General features: G+C 45.6%; 1 long non-coding RNA gene across 4 annotated transcripts in view; it reads left to right on the top strand.

Annotated features, from left to right (window-relative positions):
* Nucleotides 1–26,327, top strand: part of LOC134522265 (uncharacterized) — a 302,419-nt gene that overhangs the window by 242,851 nt on the left and 33,241 nt on the right. The window contains exon 1 of one of the 4 annotated variants that reach the window (XR_010073013.1): nt 5,267–5,461. The exons of the other annotated variants lie outside the window; for them this stretch is intronic. This is a non-coding gene — a long non-coding RNA (uncharacterized LOC134522265). Of the gene's footprint in view, nt 1–5,266; nt 5,462–26,327 lie in introns of those variants that run through there. 4 annotated transcript variants of the gene reach the window in all.

Below are 26,327 nucleotides of genomic sequence, written 5' to 3'. Positions count from 1 at the left end.
ACTGCTAGAGGTTTGGAAGACTGCTACAGGCTCCTGGGATTTGCAGGAGTTTGGAGAAGCTTAAAATTAAGAAGTCAGTAGTTTTAGGAATTAGAAATGAGTGCTTAGAAGGTATCGCAAAGGTTCTGCAAAGTCTGTAGTCAGCATCTTTTAACCTTGTGCTTCCCATTAACGTAATGACCTTGGAAAGATTTAAAATTTTGCAGTCCAATAAATAAAGTAAATCATATATATGTAAGGTCCAATTTCTGTGATTCCAAAGAAAGCCCTCAGCTATGATGAGAAATGTGATATCTACAGTATCTTCCACAGGACTGCGTGTTTCATTTATGATGCGAATGAGCTGTGAAAATTAGAAGCAATGTATACACCGCAGACAGCAGGCATTAACAGCAGTAGAAGGATATTATCTTCACAATTATAATTTGAATCTTTGCAGTTTTCTCTATAGTTGATAAAACAAATTATACATATTCTTTCAAATTACCATGCCTGCATAGTTTAACACATTGTTGAGACTTTGCTCCCGAGTTGGTTTTTTTTTGTTGTTGTTGTTATTTGGGGGTATTTTGGTTTTAATTGAAAATTACAGACTGACATATTTTTGATGAGGTGACAAGGCAAGCACAAAGCCATACAGAATTAACAAAATGAGACAGAAAAAGGGAACTGTTCTTTAAAGTGATAAATGTGAAAACTGACTCGAGAACACTAGCTGTTTTCAGTTTTTTATTACCATGTAGTCTAAGGACACCCATGTTCTTACGGACTGGAGTTTATGTTCTGATATGAAAATATAATTAACACTTAAACCGACACTTTATGTCCTGTGGAGTGGAAATTTTCTGCTCTCAAGTGCAAGCAATTTCTAAAGAAACATGGTAGCAGTCAAACACCTAAACACCGTGAGGTGGGGTGTCCTGGGGCAGCCCCTGGCTCTGCGGCTGGATGGTGGCCCCGTGCTTCTCTGGGGCCGCCCACCCGCAGCAGCGCGACGGGTCTGTCGGGGGCGGCTGGGGCGAATGCCCGCGCTCTGGGGGCTGCTGCTGGTCTCCCCGCAGCAAGTCGCCCGCAGGGGCTTTTTAAGCACCTACGTGAGGCGCTTTGGGGAAAGGGTGAAGAGCGGCTGGGAGCAGGCTGGCGTCTTCGCATGTTTAGTTTGTGTGACTTTCTGAATACACTGTACAAGGACAAGAACTTGGTAGTGCATTCTGAGCGTCCGGTTGTCAACTAGATTTCCCTGTCACATCAGAGAGGGGTGTTTGGAAAGAGTCAAATAACCAATTCACTTTTATTCCCTATGTTCATGTATATTCCCTGTGGTTCACTTTAATGGCTGGCTTATATGAAAGCCCGTGCCGCACAAGATATTTGCTTGACCAAAGGTTCTTTCTCAAACTGCCTGAAGAAAATGGAAAGACTCCCTGTGACAAAGCAGCACAAAAAAGCCCTCCAAACACAGCTGTCTGCTATTACAGCAGTGTTGAGAAGGTCGGCTCGCTGAAGGCACTAGTGAGATGCATTTCTCTAAACCACATGGCAAATGCCCTGCACATACCTGAATTCTCTATAGAGCGTGCGAACGGAGGACAGGGGCTTCAGCACAGCACAGTGCTTGTTGCAACAGTAATTTTCCAAAGCCAACACGAAATGTCCCTTTAAGAGCTAGAAAGGTCTGGAAGAGACCTGTTGCTTGGAAAGATAATTGTAGAATCACAGAATATGGATTTCATTGTCATTACATTCTAATGTGGCAAGCTTCATTGTCAAAATCCATAAACACAGTGTTAAAACAAACTGCACAGTGGGGCTCTTTAGATTCAGTCTTGCGTGGTTGTACAGTAGCTTCATCTTAATACCTCTGCTTAGGTAGTAGTGAATTGATGCACTGTTTCCTTCAAGGTAGCAAACAAAACCTCATTTTGCTCAAAGAAAGAAATCAGAAGTCATTGTTCTCTGGTGGCAACAAATTTCTACCAACTCAATACAGATGACAAACATAGGTTTCAACCGAGAAGGACCAAGATGACCAAGGGGACAGACTGTGTCCCATACATTCAGAAGAATGAAATTCACTCATAACGCTTCACACGACCACAGTATGCGCCGCACTGGACTAGTGCTTAGCTGTGGTCTCCATTCCCCATATGTTTCAATGAGTCACTACTAAATCCCTCCCTTCCTTACCATGTCATGACAATAATCTCATCAGCATTTATGAGATATTCTGGCCTCACCCTACTGGAAAAGTCGGTACAAATGAAGAGGTAGCTGGTAGCACATGGGAATGCAGCAAAGTGCTGAGCTGTAGAAACACTGGGCAAAGTTACCAGAAATATGTCCTTCAGGGTACAATGTGCACCATTGCTTCTCTGGGCAGCTGAGGAGGTATAACACGTGGCCGTTTTTTCTTTGCATAAAGCGTCTCAAAGATGGACACTTTTTCAAGAAAATGCCACAAAGCAGGAGACCTCCACATTCCCGTCCCTAGATTTTATCGGGCAGATCAGTTCAGAGAAGAAATCACTGCTCTCCTTGCCTGTGTTGATGAGCAGCATGAGAGGACGCAGCAATACATTGCTCAGGAAAACAACATACTAGATCCAGTTTGGGAAACTTTTAAAAAAAAAGGAGACAAAATCCCAGGCAAGGGGCAACAGGAACTATCTCAAATTTAGGTACCGTGAGTGAGAAGAAAAGATTGAAAGATCTAGATTGGTTTTGTCTGGGGAAAAAAGATTAAGGAAAGGCATGATAAGGTTGATTTAAAGAGGTTAGTTATTTCCCATCTCCACTGGAGGCAGGACATCAGCTTCAGAAGAAATCAGCTTAATTTGCAGCAAAAAAAGATTCAGATTGGATAATAGGAAAAGCTTTCTGCTTATTAGGAGAGTTAGGTAGTGGAACAGACTCTCTAGAGTAGTTTTAGATCTCGTTCTCTGAAAGGTTTTTAAGACGGTGTTACACAGACAAAGACGATAGTAGAACGCCAGGGACAGTCCATGCGTAGAAGGAACGTGGACTGTACAGCGGAAGGAGAGGATGTGCGAAGTTTGCCTCAGTCCCTCTTCGTGCTCTCCTTATCAGAAGAGGTGGAGGCGGTTTGGCCTAGGGAAGGTGTGTATAGCTATTCAAACATGCCAGTAACCTGACCCAGTTTCACTGAAACTTTTACTTTATTTCAGACAAAAATGGGAGGCTATAGGAGAAGTTCCATTTCTAGAATGAATTGTTTAATTTTTAATTTTCTTTACAGTAAATGATATATTTTTCTATGTCTTTTCAAAAGTCTGCATCAAAACATACATTTTGGTTTTTTCTGAAACAGAACTAAAAAGCTGAGCAGAAATTTAGCCATTGTTTTCAGGGAATTTTAGGGTTTTAGATTCTTGTTCTTGTTTGGAAAAGAAGCAAACCTCAGAAGTGCTAAGTTGTTTTTGTCTTGGAACGGCTCTACTCTCCGCAGCACTTGTGTGATCTTTGGCCTCTGGCAACTGTCAGGGCTCCTCAGGGTGCCCAGGGAAGTTTGGGAAACTGCTCAGAGCTTCCAGAGGTTTGTGGGCTGGATTGGGCTCGGCATCGGCAGCACCTGCATCCCCAGGCGAGCCGGGGAAGGCGGCCTGCGAGCATCCTCCACTGTCCTGCTCCCTCTTCCCTGGTTTGACAAAAGCTTTAATCGTCCCTGTAAGTTTTGAGAGACTCCTTATTTCACTACGGGGGGATGACAGAAAGGGATGAGAATCTCAGAGGATTCTATGACTGAATCATGGCTAAAGTTCAAAGTACTCGGTGCCCTGGAGTAGCCAGGTGGCTCCGGGGACCGTAGCTGCATTCCTGCGAGTCCTGCATCCTTGGCGGGCCAAAGGCGACGTGTTCCTGAGCTGACTGACATTACGGTGGTTTAAGCAGATTCCTCCAGAACAAGCCCAGACTGGAGAGGTTCATTTAAGACATCATCAGCCATCTCCTCATGAAGTAATCAGCTAAAGAAATAAGACTGAGCAGATGAAAACCTGGGAAGGTAATAGAAGCTGGGGGAATGGAAGTTGGTGCCTGAAACAATTAAGAGTTCAGAGGTGAGTCAGAGAAAAAACAACTGCTTTTTATTAAAAATTCATTTCAGTTTCATGGGCAGGCTGGAGAAGTAATTCCAGCACAGTCTGACTTCAGAGAAATGCCTCCCAGACGGCAGGATACAGAATAGCTAAAAAGTACCGAGGAGACACAAGACAGAAGTATTATCATCAGAGCGAACTCGTACCAGCTAGATGTGCCGCCGCTGAAGAACACTAGAGAACTGAAGTGAAATGTCCTTGGTGCAGGGAAATTTACAGGCTCTTCTGCAGACAGTCCTCTCACCAAACTCTCCAAAATCATATCAAATCTACTATCTCCGGAACCAATGATGCACCAGCTTTGCAGCATTACATCACCGGCACCCGGCTTCATTGGCTGGTCCTACCCTGAGGACAAGACATTCCTTCTTGCACCTTTTCAAAGCAGCTGCTTCTCGGGAATTAACTCTTTGAAGGGTGTCACCTAGGGACAAGTCTAAATTTTTGACTGATACATATCTACACGTATTTAATACATGAGGCTGTGTTTGCCACAGCTTAGAACTCCAAAGGAACAGTCGTGTTTCCTCAGTTCAGGTTATTTCTCACCCTTCAATGCAGAAAAATGAATGATATACTTTCTGTCGTTCAGGAAAAAGAATCAAGTTGTCAGTGATATTATAAAAAATAGAATAGGCTGAATCAAGAATACTATGCGACCTTGGTAAATAAGGAATTTATAAGGGAAGCAGAAGGGCTGCTTCTGCTGCAGTGTAACGAAAAATTCCTCTAACTGGTTAATTAGATTAATTGGTGGCACTGCAAAAAAGATGCTGCAGATGCAGGTTAGCTCTGCCTTGCTTGGATTTGTATTGCTCTATTTCAATTTGCATCCAAAAATAGCTGATAGATTTAGACAGTGTTGCAGGAAAAGAGTGGGGTACATCTGTGCGTGTATATATTTTGTGTGCGTGTGTGTTCTTTCCCCTTTCCAAATTTCCATTTTGTCTAGTAAGTGTGAGAAATCAGTTTCATAAGATTACTGCCCAAAATCAGCGGATGAAACCCATTGCGTTCTAAGTAATTTGGTTATATAATTTTTCAAAAAAAACCTCCAAACCAACAAAAACACCACAGTGAAAAAAAAAACAAACCACACAGAGAAAGATGCAAGGAAGTTTCTGGAAGATCATTTCTTGCCTAACTTTTTTTTTTTTTCCTGAAGAAATGTTGTTCCAGGGAGTGTCTGACTAGTTCTGCAGCTTGGCAAAAAAGCCAGACGTTACCTCATAGCTGCGGCCAGACAGCCCATTTCTATGCCAGGCAACCACTGCAGAAGCACAGCACAGGGCCCTGCTTGATTAGCACTTCTGCTGTTTCAAGAGTCCTGGAGTGTTTTGTTCAAGGTGGGCTGCGGAGTGGGGACTCGGTGTGCTTTTGTGCAAATGAGCCCGCAGGCGGGGGGGCAAGCGGGGTGCGGGGAAATTGGGGAAGCGGGGGGGGAGGCATAAGGGGCACAATAGGGGAGGTCGGCATTAATATTCCGCATTCGTGTTGTCTTTCAGAAACAGGATCTGGTTGATCTGACCTGGTCAAAAAAAAATAATAAAAGCAGTCCACAAAGTACCACATCCTAAAGGTCAGAGTACAAGAAAGAGATGGGGAAACAAAGAGCTGTAATGACAGAGCAGGTCAAACTGAATTAAATGTTCAGTTGTCTCCCTTGTGCCTCATCAAATAGCTTTCTTTAAAGCAAGAGCGATCTTTTCTTCCCACAAAAAAATTACCGATTCATCAGTGAGTTGGAAGGTGACGAGTGTTTGTAAACATTACAGTCAATATAATTCTCTCATCTTCTCCCCCATTGTTGATCTACCGTGTTTAACTGTGTCGTTCACCTAGTAAAGCTGTGTCTGTATGCTGCATACCATCAATGCTGGGCTCCCTGCACAGAATTACAGCTGCCCAGCAGTGCTCTGATGTGCTTTTAAGCAAACTGTACCATTTGCACAAGAGAAGGGCAAATAGCAGGGCACGGAGCGGGCAGAGATGCTCAGTCCTGCACCACCGCACCTCCTCCTGGCAGTGTCCTAGGGTGACTTCTTCCATCAGCCAAGATGTAGTCTGGCGCCCTGGAACAGGGACAGTCTGTGCAGTGAGCTGGGAAAGGAGGTGGTGGGTCTGCGCAATAGCCCACGTTCACATCCGCGTGTTGCACGTAGCTGTGAGGATGCTGTGGGGCACTGGAGCTTTATGACCCGTCCTGATGTATTGCCTATGGTCTCATACATGATGGTAGAAATTTCTGTTTGGAAGAGAAAAACCACATTTTAATAACCTTATTTTATTGGGCAACAAGATAACTACTAATAAACTCACCCTTCTGTCTGAGAGTACTGCATGATTGTCAGCAAATTTGGTATCAGAAAATGTATGGCTTTGGATTATCTTTAGTAGCCAATTTTCCAGATGAGAAAAGTTATAGATAAAGAGGTAAAATTAATTGGGTTTGGTCACATATAAAATCAGTGGTAGGATCAAACCCTTAACAGCTCTTGACTCCGAGTCTTATATTTGACCCCTAATGCGAGATGTGCGCCCATCAGAGGCATGAGTCAGTCCTTGTTCAGGACAACTTCTGAAATTTCTTCCAAGCCTTTTTCTTATTTTTTTTGGCTTACAAAGAAAAGCAGTTTCCCAGATTTTTAGGAACTTCAACTGGAAGTTGGAAGAGGAGTGAGAGGGACTAAAATGTTCTGCTAATGGACTTAGGGTTAAAAGTGGGATCCATCTGACTCATTAAGACCCAGTCCAACTGCTGTATGATGAGGCCCAACAAAATGTGTCAACACCAGGGATGGGGAAACCGCAACAGCAGCTTTTCCAAGATTTATAGGAAGAGATGCGCTCAGGATTTTCCCAGCTTCACACAAGTGGGCTAAGAGGCTGGTAATTCCAGTCCTCTCTCCAGCACAGTTGCTCCAGGCAATTCTCCTGCTCAGGATGTCATGGGGATCTGGAGAGCTGTGCTCTAGGGGTATCACCAAGGTTCTGTGCTTGCTAGAAACATCACAAGCTCATGGGGGTCAGAAGAGGAGGAGATGGAGATTCCACCACTACCAGTAGTTCTGTCATCACCCAGCCAGATGTGCAGCTTCTGGGCTTTGGGTCCATGGTGCATTCATGGGCAACCTGACAGGATCAGGTGTGGCCCAGTTTGCAAAACCAGCACCGATTACAGGTGGGAAACTGGAGCACCCCATAAGATAGCACCCCAAGACAGAAGAGTGGTCACGCTCTGTTTCGTCTTCTCGGGGATTTCCCAAAGTTGTATGTTACTGGCTCTCAGACCACAGCTTGGCTCAAAACCATCTGGCTGGATGTATGTAGCGTGGCATGGGTCTTTGTGGGTGAGAGTGTCTTTATCAATGATAACCATAACATTAACAGAGTTTTCCTGTGGGGCAGAATATAGCTGATGCCCTGGATTCCAGGGAGCCCCCATGGGGCTATGTAGAGACTCCGGTCACAGCGCTGCAAAAGAGGAAAAGAAGGAAATTGCTTTTCCCTTCCTTTTTGGCAAATAAGCTGGAGCAGTGAGCAGGGTGGATTGCTGGGTGCTGTGAACTGTGCTGGCTATATCACGCTGCATCCCTCCCAAGCTCTTCCACAGATTCCTAATGTAAATACATTTTAAATCCCATTTTACAGTCACCATAGGACCAAATAATTTTGGGGCCAAATTTCCTTTTAGCATATTTAAGTTTAGTGTAGAGTAAATGTCTTCAAACTTTGGCCTGGTGCTTAAAAACACACCAGTAACCCTTGGCACATGGGAGTGAATCCTAAGGGCCTCCTGTCTCCTCTGACTTTCTCCCCAGCCTGAGGGGGTTTGCTGCGTCTTACAGTTTCCCATATCAATGATGACAAAAGATGGTGGCCATCACAACTTCCAGGGATGTTCTGAGCGTCATTTGGGAAGCTCTGGACTTTGAGTTGTTCATGCACTCCTCATTTGTCTACTTCAGAAAATCCTGCTCAGGACACCCTGTGCGGACCTCCTGGCAGGCTAAACACAGGAGGGCATTTCGCAGCTCACGCTGAGTCTGTGCTGCAGCATCCTTGCTCAGATTTAGCATAGGGGATGAGAAGGCATTTGGTCACATCTCTCCATGGGGCACATGCCAGTGACCTGCAAGGTGGTTGGGGTATGGTGAGAGAGAGCCCACGGCTTTGCTCAAAGCTATGTCTGCCCCCGTAGGACTAGAAGTACCTGAAACCCAGCAGAGAAGATGTCTGGGCCGAAGAACCTCATTAGGTTCAGTCCCACTGCAGCAGAAATATATGCTAAGAAAATGCAGTTGGAGGAATTTAAGGCATTGGAGGTCAAGGTAGGCAGTGAAAACCTCAAGGACAGTTTCACCCCCAAACACGAGGTTCATCTTACCAGCCTACACCACAACACAGGTAGAAGGATTGTTCTTGCAATGGGAGTGGGAAAGGCTAGTGAGATATATTTATGGGATACCGTAGAAGAAATGCATTAAAAAGTAGAAATCCTTGACTCTAACCAGATCCTCCATTCCAGATAAATTGGAAGCAGTTGGTGAAGTGGAGACTTGCAGGGTGATGGACAGAAATAAGAACCAGCCCTGCTTACCCTGCTCAGGAACAGCAAAGCCATCAGTCCCAGATGCGGTCAGGAAGAGGTTATATTTGTACAGGGAATGGGAGGAGGAGGACGCTTATTACGGTGCCTCTGTGTGGATGCTAGGAGTTTCGCTGTACGCGTAGGCATTGCCCAATGGGAAATAGGTATGGATGGAGCTGCAGTTTCCTTAGAAGATAGCAGGTATTAACATTAAAGGGTAGAGATTGTTTAGATTGTTTGGGGAGGAAGAGAAGGGAATGAGAGAAGAGAGAGCTATTTGAGAAGGAAAAGGATTTATTAGCCTTTGAAAGTGGGGATCTGAGAGAGGCTGGAATGGGGCTGCTATGTCATTATGGGCTGCAGTTGGAGATGTTTCAGAGAGTAAACTAGTAATAGAAATATTTTATAGGCCACCTGACCAGAAAGAACAACTGGACTGTGAAATGACTGTGCAAATAAAACAGCCACGTAAAAAGGAGAGAGTGGTAGGAATTGAAGATTTTAACTACCCAGGCATAGACTGGAATACATTAAGGGAGGGAAAGTAAGGCTGGAGGTATGTTTGCAAACCAGACGCAGACCTGCTTTCTAATTCAGTCTGCGCATCAACTGCACAGCTCCGGTGTTACAAAGGGACTGCATAAGGACACGTGCAATAAGGGAGAGCCCTGGGGAGGCAGCTTTGACAGGCTCCAAGGGAAAAAAGATTTTTAAGGCAGATTGTGAAGCAAAGGATAAAGATAAAAAAGAAAAGAAAGAAATAATGGTTTTGGTCTGAGTGGCCTTAGAGCTTGAATTTAAAATATTTGGGTTTTATTAGGCTCACAGTTCCACAGAAGCAACCAGTTGTGCATCTGACCCACTAATGAATTAAAACCTGCAGTAACCCAGCTTTACCCCAGGTGAAGCTCATTCTGCCATTAGTTAGGTCTGGGGAAGTACCAATGGTCAGACTTGATTTAACGAGGCCAAGATTTCGTGCCTGGTGCGCATCATCTCGTTGGGCAGGAGAACGATTGGGGGAAGTGAGAGTACAAAGCTGGTTTGAGGAGGCAGGGAGCCTCCGCAGGGGGAAGGTGGTCTGTGGTTGTGTTGCCTGCCATGTGCACCTCTTCAAGAGTCATCAAAGAGTGAGAGACCTGCCATTAAAGGTAATGATTTCAGATCAGTAAGAGCAAAGCTTGAGACCATTAGTGCTTGCATCTCTGAGAGCACAACCAAGGGGATTTGGCAAAGGTTTGTTCACCAAAAATGTCTTGGGTGGCTCCATTTCAGGTCCTGGGCCATGCCCTCCAAAACTGAATGCTGAGTCTGGAGTCAGCTGTTGCCTATGGACGGCACTGCTGAAGGGTCTGTCTTATTGCTAGCAAAGGCTGAAGGAACTTTGTAGGGACAGGGGTGTCTACAAAGCTCCGGTACCGCAGCCCATGTGACCTGCTTGGGTTTACAAATGTAGAACATTTGAACTGCTTTGAAAGTATATGGCGTTTCTGTTTGGTTTCTTTCTTTTTTTTTTCGTAACTTTGGAGACTCATGGCTTGCCAGGTTTTTTTGCTGGCTGATTCAATGGTACTATTACCAGCTACGTATGAACATGACTGATTTTTCTAATTTATTTCTTTTTTTAAGCTGTGGGGAAATGGATTCCTTCTAGGCAGGGTACTGTGTCTGTACATGGATAAAATGGACAAGGAATAGCTAATTTTTGAGCTTAGCAGCTGTCATGAATCATACACTGTTTTCTTATAGCCCATATGCTTGACTTCACCTCATATTTCCTATCTGATGAAAAAAATAAAGACAAACAGCATGGTAGGTAAATTTGAGAGGTTTTAGGAACTTACAGATGGCTCTGAAGTAGCTGCAGGTATGACACATGGTAAGACAAGGATTTTACTACAATTGCAGAGTTACTGCCTCCAAAAAGCCTTCTTGTTTTATTCCTTTGTGTCTAAATAAAAAAAAAAAATAAATGCATGTGCTTAGGGGAAGCAGAAGGAAGAGGTTATAAAGAGTGAAACAAAACCTCAAACCCCAGATACCAACAGGTGCCAATGAATCACAGCTCTCTCAGTCACCATTACTGGCTGCATGAATCAACAGAAGACTCTGAAATAAAGACTCAGTCTTTGTATAAAATATTATCTGATAACCAGCCAGTCTATATTCAGTGAATGCCTCATGAAAGACTCAGACTGAGGCCTCCAAAGAGAGACAGTTCTCTGCAGAATCAATCATTTAGCAGAAGCAAAAGTTGAAGCTTTAGAGTCTTTATATGAAAAATAAAAAAATCTGCTATTATTATTATTAACATAATTTTTGTTTTTAATTGAATGAGAATGAGCACTGCAGTAAAATTATTTGGAGTGCAAAGGCTACCGGAGACAAAGGTAATTATATTTGTGTTGCAAACATCTGCTGAGCAAACCGACGGGCAGCGCAGGGGCCCGGGCTGTGGCTGGGAGGGGGGTCAGACCCGCTGCCGTCGGCTGCCTGAGCCCCTGCCTCGCTGCGCTTGACAGCAGCGTTTTGCAAACTATGGGGGGTCGTGTCTGTGCCCACCAGTGGATGTTGCAAGTGTCCAGAGCCGGGGATGCATCCATTGCATCTACTGCTTGCAGAAATGTTGAATCCATTACAAACACGCCTTCCTTCTTCCCTCCTTGCCTGTCTCTCCCCAACTTTTCAGTTTGGTAGACAAAACTCCCTCCCCCAAAACACCACTGAAAACAGTGACTATTGAAACAGATTTTGTTTCAGTTGGTAGTGTTTTTTGGAGGTGAGATGTGCATTTGCTCATTAGAACTGAGGCTTTTCAAGAACGAGCATGTTCTGTGACAATTGTCTCTGAGCGCTAATCCATTTTTCCACCTCCTTCTCCTTTAATGTTTGGTGGAGAGTTTTCATCCATTCTTAATAAAGACTACTCATTAGAAGAATCTTCTAGCAGAACTAGCAGGGTGTAATAAAGAGATTTTTAATCCCTTTTTACTCCAAGCAACATACAGGCAACAAATATTTTCAGTTTGATTAACCTTGAGTTGTTTGGGGGGCTCTTAAGAATCTGGTTGCATTTCTCAAATCTGTTTGGAGGATTTTAAGCAGCAGCTGATCTCCCAGTTTCTAAAATGTCATTTGCAACAATACTTTGGAGATGCTTAAATGTCCGAAAAGGCTCCTGAGGCCGGCTCCTGGTGTTTGGGGATGGTGCTGATGTCGGGGGGGGACAATGCAGGGCAGGTGCTCCCCAGGACCCGAATCCTCTCCGGCCACTGCGCTTGGCAAAGCTGCTTCCGTGGCAGGAGCTGCCGGGATGCTGCAGCCTGGGAGAGGGCCGGGGTTTGCTCCACAAGAGCCAAGCGCTGTTCTGTACTGCTGATGCTTAGGATAATTAAATAATAGAAGCAAAATGATTAGTAATGTTCTCTTCCAAGGCGTGGAGAAGGCTGAAGGCCTGGAGAGGGGCCATTGAATTTGACTAAATAAACTTAACAGAACAGGAATATTTTCAGCAATTATTGGCTCGGTTTTTTCCTCAGGCTTTCTAAGCCGTCGCTTTAACTTATTGGCTTAAGACACTCCTTACACCCACATCACATTTTGCCTTGGGCCATTCTGCTCCTCTTGACAGCTGTCTAGGGCAAAAGGAAATCACCCAACCACAGACGTTTTCTCATAATGTCATAACAAGGCGATCTGAAGAAGTCAAAACCTTGGAGGTTCAGACCCTGCTTTAAAAAACAAGATAAAATTAGGACCTGAAAACCAGGCGTTGCCCTCTGCCACCCTGGTAGTATATCCCGTCGGGCTGTTGTGTACACACATTAATAGCCAGTAGCAGCAATTTGGTTACCTGAATCGCTGGAGTCGTCGTGATAATTAGAAGCCAAATAGCAGCCAGTCGGTGCTGCTGTTGGTACCTGGTTGGCAAGGCCCGTTACCTGGGCAGCACTGGGCTGCGGCTGAGTCCAGCTGCTGATGGATGGCAGCGCCCGGCTGCGGGTCAGGAGTGTCAGGGCACGTGGGCAGAGCGGTTTGGCCTCAGGCAGTGCCAGGTGGGCAGGACAGTCTCGATAGGATGGTTAGTGCTCAAGGTAGAGCTGAATCCCCTTCAGCATGGAGGTGTCTGCGGACTGTCCCACAGCAGGGAAAAGGGAAAGACGCCTTTGGGCCCAGCCAGCCCTTGTGGACTGTGCCAGCAGATGCAGAGCCGCAGTCACACGCCTCGCCACGGAAGCAGGTCTTCCTTGCGCACGCTGCTTGGTTGTCTTTATTGAGAATGTGCTGGCTTCATCGTTGGCTGTGAATGTGCCTCTGGCACCTCGAAGCATGTTTGCGTGAGCCCTGCCCGCAGCACAGCTGGTGACACCAGTGCCAGATTCTCTCATGACACATTTTTGATGCCTAGTGGAGATGTCAGTTGCTGAGGGCTTCAGTACAGTATCACCTCTATACTGTAGATTTTCAGTGTTTGTATGTCTGAAATGCTTGTAAAAGGTGTCTGTGAAGGGGTGACAAAGGCACTGGGAAGACACTGCGCTTACGGACATTACAGTTTGGTGATGTTCAACTTGTGCTCCATCGGTGTCGTCTGCCAATGGTCCCTACAGCAGGTGAATCAAGCAATGACTAGGAAATAATAAAAACCACCTTCTCACACAGACAAGCTAGTAAAGAAACTGCAGGAAAATAACAGCAAATTAATGTGCAGTTGGTGTTTATGGTCTTTTGTTTTCTCTGCAAGTGGGTGCAAGGGAGTCTTGGGCCTGCTTCGGGAAGGTCGGGGTTCCTTTAAATGTCAAAAAGCTTGAGGGATCCAATTGGATCTCGCTCTGGTGTCCACGTATGAAGACAAGGCAGACAATGAGCTGCCTTTTAGTTTCTTCATGTTTTATTTAGACCTCTTCTTCCTTTGAATCTTTTAGAAAACTCACTCAGTCATTCTTCCGCACCCCTGTCCCTTTGCGCAGGGAGGAGGAAGGGGGAGGTGGCTGTGGTTTTGCTGTGAGTGTGACTCTGCCTGTCTGAACTAGTCAGAGATTAAGCAACTTGCGCAAGGTCACAAATAATTCACTGACTTTCTCTGATGCTTTTCAATACATGTGCTCCAGCACAAGTCCTCTTTGGAGAGTTTGTGTTTCAGTTTTACTGTGGCTACCTGTATATGATGATTTTCCTTTTTTTGTACAATTACTTGTGCTCAGCCTGAAAGCCTGGTTTGAAGGAAAGTTGGTATATTGTTCTCATGAATAAATCTGTCTGCCAGTTTGATAATGGTTGAGGATCTGGGCCTTTCCGTCTTCACTGTTCTTTCTCCAAATTTGTGTTGGAAAATCTTGAATGGATGTTGTTGTGGCTCTGAGATGTACTGCCCAGTTCTGATTCCGGTCTGCAGCTATGGCGTGTGGCTGTGAGCGCAGCTGCCCACATCCTGACCCCCTCACGCACGTTGTGTGGTCAAACTCTCAAATCTTGCTGGAAGAACAGTTGGAGGTTCATGGCACTGCTCCATGGTGCATCCAACAGGGATAGAAACAAAACTGCAAAGCAGTAGCTACCAGCTATTAAAAAGCATAATTAAAAATGTAATTACTTCTGAAAATAATAGTGTCACTGGCTAGATGTGCAAATCCCACTGCAAGCCAAGTAAGAAATCCAGGTTTCCAGGAGGACTTGTTGGGTGCGCTTACAAGAGTGGAGTGAGAGGATGGGATCCCAGTAAGATGGGCAATGGGTGCCATACCTGTCCTGGTTAGATCACCCTCCAAAAACTGCCCTCCCTCCTCAGCAGGCTGTCTGTCCATCTGTCTGCCTCTCACTGCTGTGCTTATCTGATGGTCGAAGTCGCTTGCTCTCGTTTACATTGCCCATAGGGCATGTTGGATTGGAGCACATTCCCTCTCTTGTTACAGTTGATGAATGCAGCCCTATTAAAATATCATCTCATCCTCACGCTAGATTGCAGTCTAAGATAATATGTGTTTTTTCTATATCGTTTATACAAGAAAGATTATGTTAAATGCCAGACCCAGTAAATATTTCAAGATCCGCTGCATTGCTGAGAACAGCTTCTCCCCGGGCGTATGTTTCAGAGCCAAAGAAAACACTTAAAAAATTTCCTTCCTGTTTAATTTTTTTAAAGGGCATTTTCCCTATATCTTTTACTGAAATGACAAGTTGTCATGTTCCATGATCTTATTACAGTTGCAGATGTACCTCAGCAGGGAATCTGCCCAAGTTTACATTTAAAATCATAAGACCCCGATTCTGATCTTTTTTTTTTTAATCAGTTTAAATCTTCCTATGGTGTAGGGCTTCCAGCTTTACCTCATTGTAATCAAGATCAGAATTGCTCCTAATTACAACACTTAACTCCTGTGTAGTGCTTTACACTTTCCAGGCTCTCTCTATTAATCTATTAATTAATCCCCAAAGCAGTATTACATTCCCACTAGAAAAATGGGAAACCAAAGCAGGAGGGTGAGAAAACCTTGACAAAAGGCAGAGGTGATGGGGCTGGTGCTGGCACAATCCAGGCAGAAGCCTGGGTCCTTCCCCGTGGAACATCACCCCCGGCGTCCTGGAAAGATCCCACAGCGGGATCTGGGTTCCTCTGGATTGTGGAGTCTCGGTGATGGTTTAGAAAAAGAAAAGCTTGTAAAAGAAACAAAAAAGACTTATAAGGTGTCTCACCGAGGCCTGCCAGTCCATGTGCGTTGCTGAGCTTTCATCAGGAGGGGGACAGAGGGACGGCCAGGCATGAGAAATAAAAACTCAGACCACTGAAACCTTCCCTTAGGGAGATATATATTATGGAAAAGCGCATTTAGGAGTAGCCATATGCCTGAATAGCTTACAGATCTGTACACCTAATGCAATAAAAGGTGATGGTCTTTAACCTCAGTGGGACCAGATTTGTCCCGTATTTCAAACATTTGCCCCACGCTCTGAAGACCTCCCTGTCCTGGGCTGATGTTAAGAAGGTTGATGACAGTGAGGAACAAAACGGCTTTGGGAGGGAGAGCACGGCCCCGCTTCCAATCCCAATGTCTCTGTGCAGTTTATTCCCTCTCAAGTCCTCCTGCCTCGCGTGCCTGTGCAGGGAGAGACCTGGGCATAGTTGTGTCCCCCGAACTGCTCCGGGCAAGCCGCACGGGATAAATCCCTGCGTGGATTCTGGAGTAAAGGTCATGGCTGCACAGAGATGTGCTTCCAGAATAAGATAAATTTTATTCCAGAAGAATATCCAGGCAGGATACTTTACTGGCCTATCTATAGTGGATTAATTATTCTAGTACAGCTGTTCTGGGAAGGTATTTCCCTGTAGACGAGCCCAAGGAAGGGAAAGGGAAATGTGAGCTTGTTGAGGGATTAGGCAGAAGGGTGGGACGTCTGAAAGTTCAGCTAAGCTTCAAATAAATGAATCGAAACCTTCGGATGCTTCCTCATCGCTTCTCATGGAGATCAGATCACTTTTATCAGAGAGCATAAAAAGGACTGAGATGCAAATTTTTTCTTACTAAGTTGGTTTAGTTGGAACGGGAAAAAGAAAGAAGTGACTTCAAGAAGAAAAGCAGGTTACATGGACTTTAGATTATGTGATTATTTTTTTTTTTTTGGAAGGTGTGAGTCATTAGGAAAGAAGGGGGGGGGATAATTTTCTCTGGTCGCTATGCAGTAATGCAGAACAGTTGTTCCTGTGTTTATTTCTGTGTTTTCCAGCACAGAAATTGCCGCGAATGCCAAGCATGCACCATTGTGAGGTAGGGATTGTGCAAACTCAAATGGAACAGCAAATATTCACCAATACAATAATAGCAGCTGATGCCAACTCTAACACCTTATGCAAATATACTGAACCTATCAGAGAATGAGGGATCATTAAATGAAACAAGTATTATTTTAACTTTCATTTTCTGAAGGGTTTTTGATTTGTTTGGGGTTTTTTAAGACTAACTGGAACAACTGCGCTGGACTGGAATTGCACACACAACGCAGAGAAGAGATTTTGATTTCTCCTTTTGTATTAGAGTCTGAAAACAGAGAAAAGTACTTCATTAAAAGTAGGGGCATCAGGAGATTTAAAGGTTTATTCTTCTTACAGTGTATTAATATTTTGGTTCAATATTTCATGCCTTTCTACTTTTTCTTAAGAAAAATTGAAAATCAAACACAAGCAAAACCAGTTGTTTGTGTTCCTCCTGAAGGTCCTCTCCCCTGCGCATGTGGGTGTTTGTCCCTTTCCCCCATTTTATTTTCTTTTTAAACCCTGAGGTTGATAAAAGTCAGATTATTATCAAATTGCTTATATTGTTGCCTACACTAAAATAAGCCCTTTTCAAGAAAATTAACTTAAAAGCACCCAAGTCTGCCGACATGGTATCGTCTGTTGAAAACGCCTCTGGTCACGGCTGGTTTTCTCAGGTTGGTTACCGGTACATGAATCACGGCAGCAGTTTTCTCTTGCTTTCACTGACCTTGCTTGTACGTTTGTTTGACTTTTGAGATTTTTGAGCAGATTCATAGAGTCACGCAGGAGATGCTGCAGCATTAACCTGGGCTGCCAAAGCAGCTCCTTGTTCCACACCTTTACCCAGAGCGTTCAGAGCAGTGGCTGCTCCAGGCCCCGGGGGGGTTCCTATTCCTGCGGTGGTGGTCGGTGGTTGTGGAGCAGCTCGGTGGCCTCGGCGTGTGCAGTGGGATGCTGAGAGCTCTTCGGCGCTGGAGCAGCCTCAGCGCTGGTCTCTGACGCGTGGCAGATAATGGTTTAGCCCGAGCATCCCGACTAACATTTCCAGGGCAAATCCCTGCTCACGCTATTGCATCCCTGGCATTCCTCTGTTTACTTCTCTGTGCTCTCCGTGGTTTGCTCGAGGACCCGAGCGCAGCAGTTCTGCTCCCTCCTGGCCACCTCTCCCTGTGGCTCATCTCCCCGCCATTCCTGCCCTGGGGAAAGCTGCTGCGGTGCAGACTCGGGGCTTGTCCTGACCCTGGGCATGGAGGGACCCGAGAGCACAACTGAGAGCGCTCAAACGCTCCTGGGCTCACCAGAGCAGGCACAAAGTACACAGCAGGAGAACATCTGCCTACAGGGAGTACTGTGGAGAACTTAAGATGCTTGAATCATTTTTGTCGTCTCCTCTGGTGCAAAATGGACAGATCTCAACCCAGCACATAGCAAAGCTAGAAGCTGGATTCTTTTCTGGCTGAATAAATTACCCCTGACTACAGCTCCTTCGCATCCCGGAGGGCCGGGCAGCAGCACGGCGCTTGGGCCAGCTCTCTGCTGCGAGGGACCGCTGTGTAGAGTTGTGCGCCTCGGCAGTGCCCCACACCTGGAGGCTTCGGACCCAGTGGGTCTGCCACTTACCTCATGGGGCCCCCCAGGAACAGGGCTCAGATCCAAATAAAGATGCTAGTCTCCTGTATAAAGAAAAAACTGGTGTTTGGGGAAATTACTCATCTTGCGCAGCCTTGAGCTGTCTCTCTCCATCCCGCAGAGTTCCCCTCTCTCCTAGCGTGGGTGTATTTGTTTTTCACTGGTTCTTTGATACCTGCATTTCTTCTCTCCCAAAGCTTAACTCTACTACAAAAGAGGCTTAAACATGTTTTCTGTACATTCATGGTTGGGCTAGCAGAGCCATGCAGACAGGCCAGCCAAGCAGGTCAGAGAAAAGAAAGCCTTCCTATGCTTTGTGGATTGCTGTCATGGTTGGTGAAACCGGCAGGACAGGGGAAAAAAAATATCAGTGTGTGTACGTGGAAATGTTTGTAGCTCCAGTCTAGACCTTGCCTGCTGTTCAGGGAATGAGGGGAAACTGCAGCCGGAGCAGCAAGGCTGGGTGAAATCATAATAGTCCCATTGACATCAGCCCGTGCCGGGTGGATGTGCAGACCTAACACCCTGTCAGGGACAATGTCTCGCGCTCGCACTGAGGCGCTGTTGTGACTGCGGGACCCTGGCTGACACCAGTTGTGTTGCTTTCTCATGCAACAGCCGAAATACCAATCAGGACACTTCCTCTGAGCTTTAAGTAGATCCAGGAGAGCTGTAGATCAGATGTTGCAAAAGTAAACAGCACTTTAGCACCCCGTTTATACAGGAATGTGTATGAGGTATGATGAGACTAGCTTTTCCTTCCATAGTGCCATCAATGCTCTCCACTTCTGATGTGAGAAAATTGCATGTGCTACCCTGGAGACTGAAACGTGTTGAGGTTGGCCAAAGATGGGGCATTGGGCCATATGTTGACCCAAATCACCAGGAGATTCTGTGCGTTTCATGTCCCAGCTTTGTTGCGTTCAGGCTCCCCCTTCTATTTGTCAGGCTTCCAGGGGCTGGTGTCTGGTGTTCCCACCCTGTCTGCCACCCGGCCCCAGAGAGCTTTTTGCTGGAAGAGGAGCCTTTGATTTTTCATTTTGAAATAACTTTGCGGAGGAAAATGTCTTTCCTGGGTGTTTTTTTTTTTTTTTAAGGTTTCGGATGAAAAGAATAAAAAGGCTGTATCCAAACCAAAACCTCTTATGTTGGGGGCAAATGAAATGTTTCCCCTTCCCTTTTCCTAATTTGATAATGGTTTAAAACACAAACTGGAGTCAACCAGAAACGTTACAGTGCTATTATCCTCTTTTTCCTTCCTTTGATTGGCACGGATGCATTGCACTGCCTGCATCCTGACTTCCCGAGAAGACGCTTCCCAGGAGCCTCTTTTTCCTTAGAACTCCAGCCCCGGCTCCCCAGGTTGTTCCTGTGTGTACCAGATTAATGACATCAACTCTGCCAGTCTGCGTTTGTGGCTGCAAAAATAGCAAGGTGGTGACTCAAAATGAAGAGTGCTTTCCAAGTGGTTATGTTGTATTGAGTATATTAAGCACCACCCCTCAGAGGAGGCGGACGAATGTGGAGGAGGAAGAGGTTGTTTTGGAGATTTTGTGAGAAACTTCTTTTGACTGACAGCATTCTGTGACAGTTCCCAAAAGCAGAGCTTTTTACTGGCTCCTGAATTTCTTATCTTTGGGTAAATCTCCTCCCCAGCCTGCTGCCTCTCCTCCTTGGGATACTGAGGCATTGTAAAGAAACAACAAAAGAAATGCCCCACGCTCTCCCCCATGGCACAGGGAGGTGTGATGAGTGCAGCTCGAGTCAGTTCTTGGCAGATGGGCTTGCAGCAGAGCGACAGCTCCTGCAGCCTCCAGCGTCATTTTGGCCCTGGTGACCAGAATTTTGATCATGTGTCCCTGATTATTTTCTGAGCTGTTGCTGACTTTTAAGACCTACTGCATGGCTAGCTGATGGAAAATGAAACCTTTAAAAGCAGTACCGGCAGCAAGGGTGGGGAAGGATTTATTGTGAAAGCCACGTATGGCACACTGGCCTGTGCTATAACTGTGTATTGCAATTGTGCTCTGCAAACTTTGCCCCTGCAGACTGATGGAAAATAGCTAGATGGAGCATGGATTCATTTTCTAAAGGAAATGAGGATATAAATTAATTTAAGAAATGACATGCCAATTTTTCTTGCTCCGTTTTCCTCTCATAATAAATGGTATAGCTGCCAGGAATTTTTGTGAAAATAACACTTGCTTTCTTTTTTTTTTTTTAAATCCTGCTTAAACGTTATAAAAGACCCAGAGCCAAATATATCATATTTAAGATATGATAAGGTATAAGAGGTAAACCTTACTAAACAAATGAAGATCTGTCCCTGTCCCCACTGACTGCTGACAATGATAGTGACATAGGCTGCGACATTACTTGCTCGAAACTTGGAGAAAATATATAACCCATTTACTTAATGGACTGAGCTGTAATGTCATCAGTTAAGTGAATCCCGTGAATAAAGAACAAGATGAAGTAATTGCTTCCAAAACATCTCTGGAATGAAGTAAAGCTTCACAGTGACTGGTCTCCTGGGGTCCCATTGATAACCTATTCTGAGCAAAGTTTCTTCTTCTGTGATGCAGAGATCCTTTTCCAGATGTTATTAAGGACTTAGTTCACTAGCCAGCATTAAAGGGGCGGCTTGAGCCAACCCCACTGTTGCTGGGCTTGTGGGTTGCTGTCCTGGTTTGGGTTAAATCGCAGCAACTGGAATAAGAGCCCCCTCTAACCGCACTGATTAAAATTGTTACAGAGGCATAGCGCCAAGTGCTTTTAGCTTGTCAGGGGGTATAATAAAGTCTTAATGCCTACAAAATAGGCTGTTGTAAAGATCGGAGCATAACCCCAGAAGCCAGGCCCCTTGACCTGTGTCCCCGGTGTGCTGTGCGGAGCTGGGCAGTCGTCCCCATACCCGTAGCCTATGCTGGGTGGTGCAGGCTGAGATGTCGGTACCTTCGTGAGGTGGGCACTTGTGGCGGTGCAGGTCGGCGCTGGAGGAGCCAGGGACCACCACTGCGGAGACGTGGCTGTCTTGCCGCTGGGATCCAAGCCCCCGCTGCCGTGTGGACACAGGGCTACTGGCTTCAGCCCTGACCCCAAGCTGAGCTCTGAACACCAGCCCCGTGCCTCCTGCTCTTCACTTTGCTTCTGACTCACGGTGTGGCCAAATCTGGGGGGAAAACAATCTGAATTGGCAAACTGGCATGCATATAGCGTATTTCGGCTATATTTCTGGAGGTGCTGAGCACCTGTAGGTCCAATGTATAGCAATCACAAAGAGAGCCAAGAAATGCCAAGAAAGCTGGGGTGTGTGTCCCAGCTGAGACGGTTTCAAAACAAATGACGAAACTCTGCTGGTCTAATATGGCAATCTTCACTCCTTGACTGCCGTGTGAGACCAGCAGGAGCCAAGTCTACAGCATTTGCAGCTTATCTTTCACTTGGCTTTGACTTTTTTCTTAAGAGGCAAATAAACTGGAGAGAAAATGCTAGTATGACATCCCACAGCAAAAGCAGAGAATGAAAGGCTTACCAGTCCCTGAGTAGCTTGGCAGTGTCTCTGTAGAGACTCTGTTTGCCCCAGGATTTCAGGGGTGTTTGGCCCCTGAGATCTAGGTGAAGGTCGTCTTCTGATAATGAAAAGAAACAACTGTTGGAAACGCTGGTTTTGTAGTCCACAGGATAGAAGAGTTGTTTTCCTGAATCTTTGCAGCTTTTACTGGTAACCTGTGACAGAAGACTAGGTTGGAAGGGACATCTGGGGGTCTTCTAGTCCAACTGTCTGCTCAGGGCAGAGCTATTTTCAAAATCAAATCAGGTCATATAAAATAACCAGTTTAGCCCTTGGCTATCATTTTTAGAGGTTTCTGTCTCTGAAGCCACAAAGAGCTAATCTGGCATTTGGCACAATGAATTAGGCAGAAATTTCCAGCTCTAGAGCAGAGAGGCGAGAAGCTCTTGCAGTAGGTCAGCCGTGGGCAGGATAGCTCGTTTCTTTGTCTGTGGCAGATCCACTCCGCAAGGTTCCCACCTTCCTCCCGTCCCCGCTGCCGAGGGTCGTGGGATTCTCACGGTTGTGCAGAGCGTGAAACCAAGTGTTTGTGTGGCTGTGCTTTGGGAGCGGGGGCAGGAGTGGGAATGGGAATTGTGCACCAACTGTGCTTACGAAGCAAAATTAGTGGCCCTTCCGTGTTCCTAACTCTCCTTCCTTATCCTTTGCACAATGCCCCATCTGCCCTTCTCATGTAATTTTTGTATTTCCTTCAGCAATATTATTTGCGCAGTGTTTTTTTCCCACACACTCATTTTTCTGTCTACTTTACATTGGCTGAAATGTTGAGTTCTTTCCATCTGACTTAGAGGTTTTTGGTCTTACAATTGCTCTGTAAAAAAATAAGTGTTTAATTAATGTGCAACTACTGGGAGGGAAGACAAAAAGGAAATGTACAATCACATTCTTTTTGTTTAACAGAGGAGAGACCTGTGGTACAAAACACACAAAAATGGGTTTTATCGAGAGATCCGGATTCTCTTTCTGTCCCAGTGCCTTCTGTGATTTCAAGCCAGTGCCTGGTCTCTGAGCCTCCTTGCCTGCCTCCTGCTATTGTGTCTTGTTTTCCTTTCCTTTTCACTTATTTTCTTATTTGTTGAGGTGGTGAGCAGCTTTGGGCTGGCACCATCCAACCTAAAAAATACCTGTTTCAGCTAGCAAAGCACCTGCCCTGCGATCCCTTTGCACTCAGTGGGGAAGAGAGACACCTCGGAATGATTCAGGTCTGAAGTGGGATATATCACAGCTCTTAATGGAGCTCTTCTTTCATTTAGCTGCAGTGGGAACCTAAAACTACTGTGTTGCTAACCTGGACAAAGAAAACCCAGTGGGAACGTATGGCGGCTGGAGCATGTGCAGTGTTTATCACAAGCAGCTCAGCTGAAAACTTTTAACACCTACCTATAAAAAATTATAATGCAAGGAAAAGCTACTTTTCCTGGGTTTCTTTCACACAAAGAATGTCATTGCTGAGTATCACTATCAAAGCAAGCAGAGCAGAAACGACTTGAGCTCTTTTTTGTAATAGCAGTGAAGGACTGTAAGCAAAATCAAGCACTGTTCTTCTGGAAATAACTAAAAGAGCAGGGATCTGTGTTACAGCAGCCCTCATGGAAACTTAGAGGAAACTTAAGGCCCTGATACTTTGCAAGGTGAAAAAGAATAATGAAGGCGCAGTGATTGGAGCGGGGAGTTTGCCCTGTCGGGTCGTTCTTTAGTGGAAGTGAATATTCTGTGTAGCTCCGCATGATGAGCAGACTGCCTCATTATAGCTGATGTGGGTGGAGGAATTACTTTGAAGGGGAAAGAAACTGCATGGTGTTGGCTTCTAAATGAAAAAATTTGTGGGATTATGATAGCAAAATGTGTAACACCAACAAGAAGTCCCACTGAAAAAAAAAAATAAAAAAGATCCCCTACCCCCAAGCCTCTCAGTAGCTGTTTGGAATTATGGTATTTTATCTGAGAACTGCAATAACAATGGAGCGTGAAGGTCAGTAGGGCATTTCTAAAGGCAGTTGCAACTGCTGGGTGTGAGGATGGAAGAACAGGTCTCATAGCTGAGCTGGTGGAGTCACCTCTCTTTGTCCACACTCATCACTTTCCTTACATCCCGGCTGCCCTCTCCTCCCTGCACGGGCCGCCCTTATCTTTGCTCCCATTATATATCTTTCCACTCGGATTATTTTTGATAGATACACTTTTTCCTCAAAAATTGATGAAGATAATCTGTCATTTGCCACTGTGATTTTGTGTGTTTTGTTTCCTTCCTACTGTGTATTGGGGTCGTCTTTAGCTTTAGCTCTGGAAGACGGGGGGTTTCTTTTCTTTTCCTGCTGTGCCCTGTGCTTGTGCAGCGCCCAGCACCGCAGAGCTCTATTCTGCTGCCATAAGCTCCATGACGAACCACTCCTGCGTGCACTGAGTTGTTGGACTCATCAGCCAGCAAGTGGCTGACAGTCTCTACAGCAGCTAACGTAGCCACTGCTTAGGTAAAATAGCAATAAAATTCTAATAATTAATTTGCTAAAGCCTTTTCTCATGGACAGATTTCCTGCTACAAAATTATGACTCAGACACCGCAATGTTCAGTGGTCCGTTCTCAAAGGCTGAACGTTTTTTACCCAACAGGGTATTGAATCCATTCCCTAGGACACGTTAGGTATTTGTGCAAGGACCATGTCGAGGTGGTGTTGTTATGGAAACTTCTGTATTAGTCTTGATTCCACATATAGTGCAATTATGAATGCTGCTGTTTTAAAATAATCCGAGCTGTCTCCAGTCCAGGGAGCCGGCATTGCTCAGTAAGACCTGCACATCCACACTGAGGCAGAGCTGCTTTACCATATGTTGTTAAAATAAAAAGATGATTAGGGAAAATAACACATCAGAAATATTTCTGTGGAAAATCAATGGAGAAGTTCACACTTCCCTTGAACTTTTCTCTGCAGCTATGAGACAGATGCCGACTTTTTTTTTTTCCTTTTAAAACTAATTCAGGCTTGGTTCCCGGGTAATCACATGAGTCCAAATGAGCATTGTACTAATTGAAATGATTATATAAACTGTGATACTCACACAGAGGTGATTTAGATAAGCCCCCTTTCACCCAAGTCTGTCAAAGTCCAGAAATAGTACACCCGTGCCAGACCTTCCTCAGTATATCCCAGAAAAGCCAGGGGAGAGAGCCGGGGAGCAGAGCGGCACATGCAGAGCGATGGAGTCCCCTGTTCACTGCCTGGTGAGGAGGCAGGGCCAGCTGAAATCCAGGGCAGGTGAATGGCACTGACCCTGACCACTGCGCACGGAGGGGAGAGGGAACAGGGGACAGGCTTCTTGCCTTCCTGAGCCATAACTGACTCTGCTCTGAGGTGTGTGATGAAGATCTTGGCAAGCTCACCTCAGGAATAGCCCCCTCGGACCTGGCCAGGAAGCTGTTATCTTTATCTCTGTAGTAGAGCTGGTCCAAGGCAGCATCCTGACCTGCAGAGCCCGGCACGCTCAAGCTGCAAGCAGCTTTTTCAGATCAAAGTCTGAATTTCGCAGCTTTTTCAGATCAAATTCTGAATTTCACAGCTTCAAATGTCCCCTTAACTCGCAGCCTCCAGCCCAAAGCCTCTTTCTCCTGGCCACCTCCGCAACCTTGGCCATATACCGACCTCTCCTGTGAGGTTCATACGGACACTGCCACAGTGCAAGGACCTTCTCTTGCCCCCTCCCTTTCCAGGTTTAATCTGGTTTTCACTTGTCTGGATGTGAAGCAGCTCAGATCTCAGTGTAATATTAAGGATGTGCAAAACCACTGAGGACTGTGGCTCCAGCGTCCACAATTTCCCTCAAGGCTCCAAAACATTCCCTGGATGTTGCCCAGGGGACTATAAATCCACTTCTCTATCTCTCCAGACTTTGAAGGACAGACATTTTCTCTTAAATAGACCTTCTCTGTTTTCATTCCCTTATTTATCTGGAGCTGACACTTTAACACAGTAGAAGCAGCCAGACACTAAAAACAAAGAGAAACTTGAGTCCTTGACTTCTTCTGAGACTTGCAGCCTGTGTTTAAGAAGGGAAAAAAAAATAATCTAAAAACAGAGAAAGTGCTTTTACAGATTTGTCTCTTCGGCTTTTCTAAAACATCACATAGGGGGAGCAAAGATTAGCAGTTTCTTCTACTTCATGGGATGCTAAAAAAAAAGAAGTCACAGAATAAAAAAAGAAAGAAAGAAACAAAAGATTCAGTATACAAGACGTTCCTTCGGCTTCTTGGGAAAATCATAGAATCATGGAATGGTTTGGGTGGGAAGGGACCTTAAAGCCCACCCAGTCCCCCCCCTGCCCTGGGCAGGGACACCTCCCACCAGCCCAGGTCGCTCCAAGCCCCGTCCAACCTGGCCTTGAACCCCTCCAGGGATGGGGCAGCCACAGCTTCTCTGGGCAGCCTGGGCCAGGGGCTCACCCCCCTCACAGCAAAGAATTTCTCCATATTATCCCATATAAATCTCCCCTCTTTCAGTTTGAAGCCATTATCCCTCCTCCTGTCACTACATGCTCTTGTAACAAGTCCCTCCCCAGCGTTCGTGTAGGCCCCCTTGAGGGACTGGAAGGGGCTGGAAGGTCTCCCCGGAGCCTTCTCTCCTCCAGGCTGAACCCCCCCAGCTCTCTCAGCCTGTCCCCACAGCAGAGGGGCTC

Source organism: Chroicocephalus ridibundus, chromosome 12, assembly GCF_963924245.1.
Source record: "Chroicocephalus ridibundus chromosome 12, bChrRid1.1, whole genome shotgun sequence".
In the NCBI taxonomy this organism is placed as follows: Eukaryota; Metazoa; Chordata; class Aves; order Charadriiformes; family Laridae; genus Chroicocephalus; species Chroicocephalus ridibundus.
Note: the sequence above shows the minus strand (reverse complement) of the source record. Positions and strands in the feature narration are given on the sequence as shown.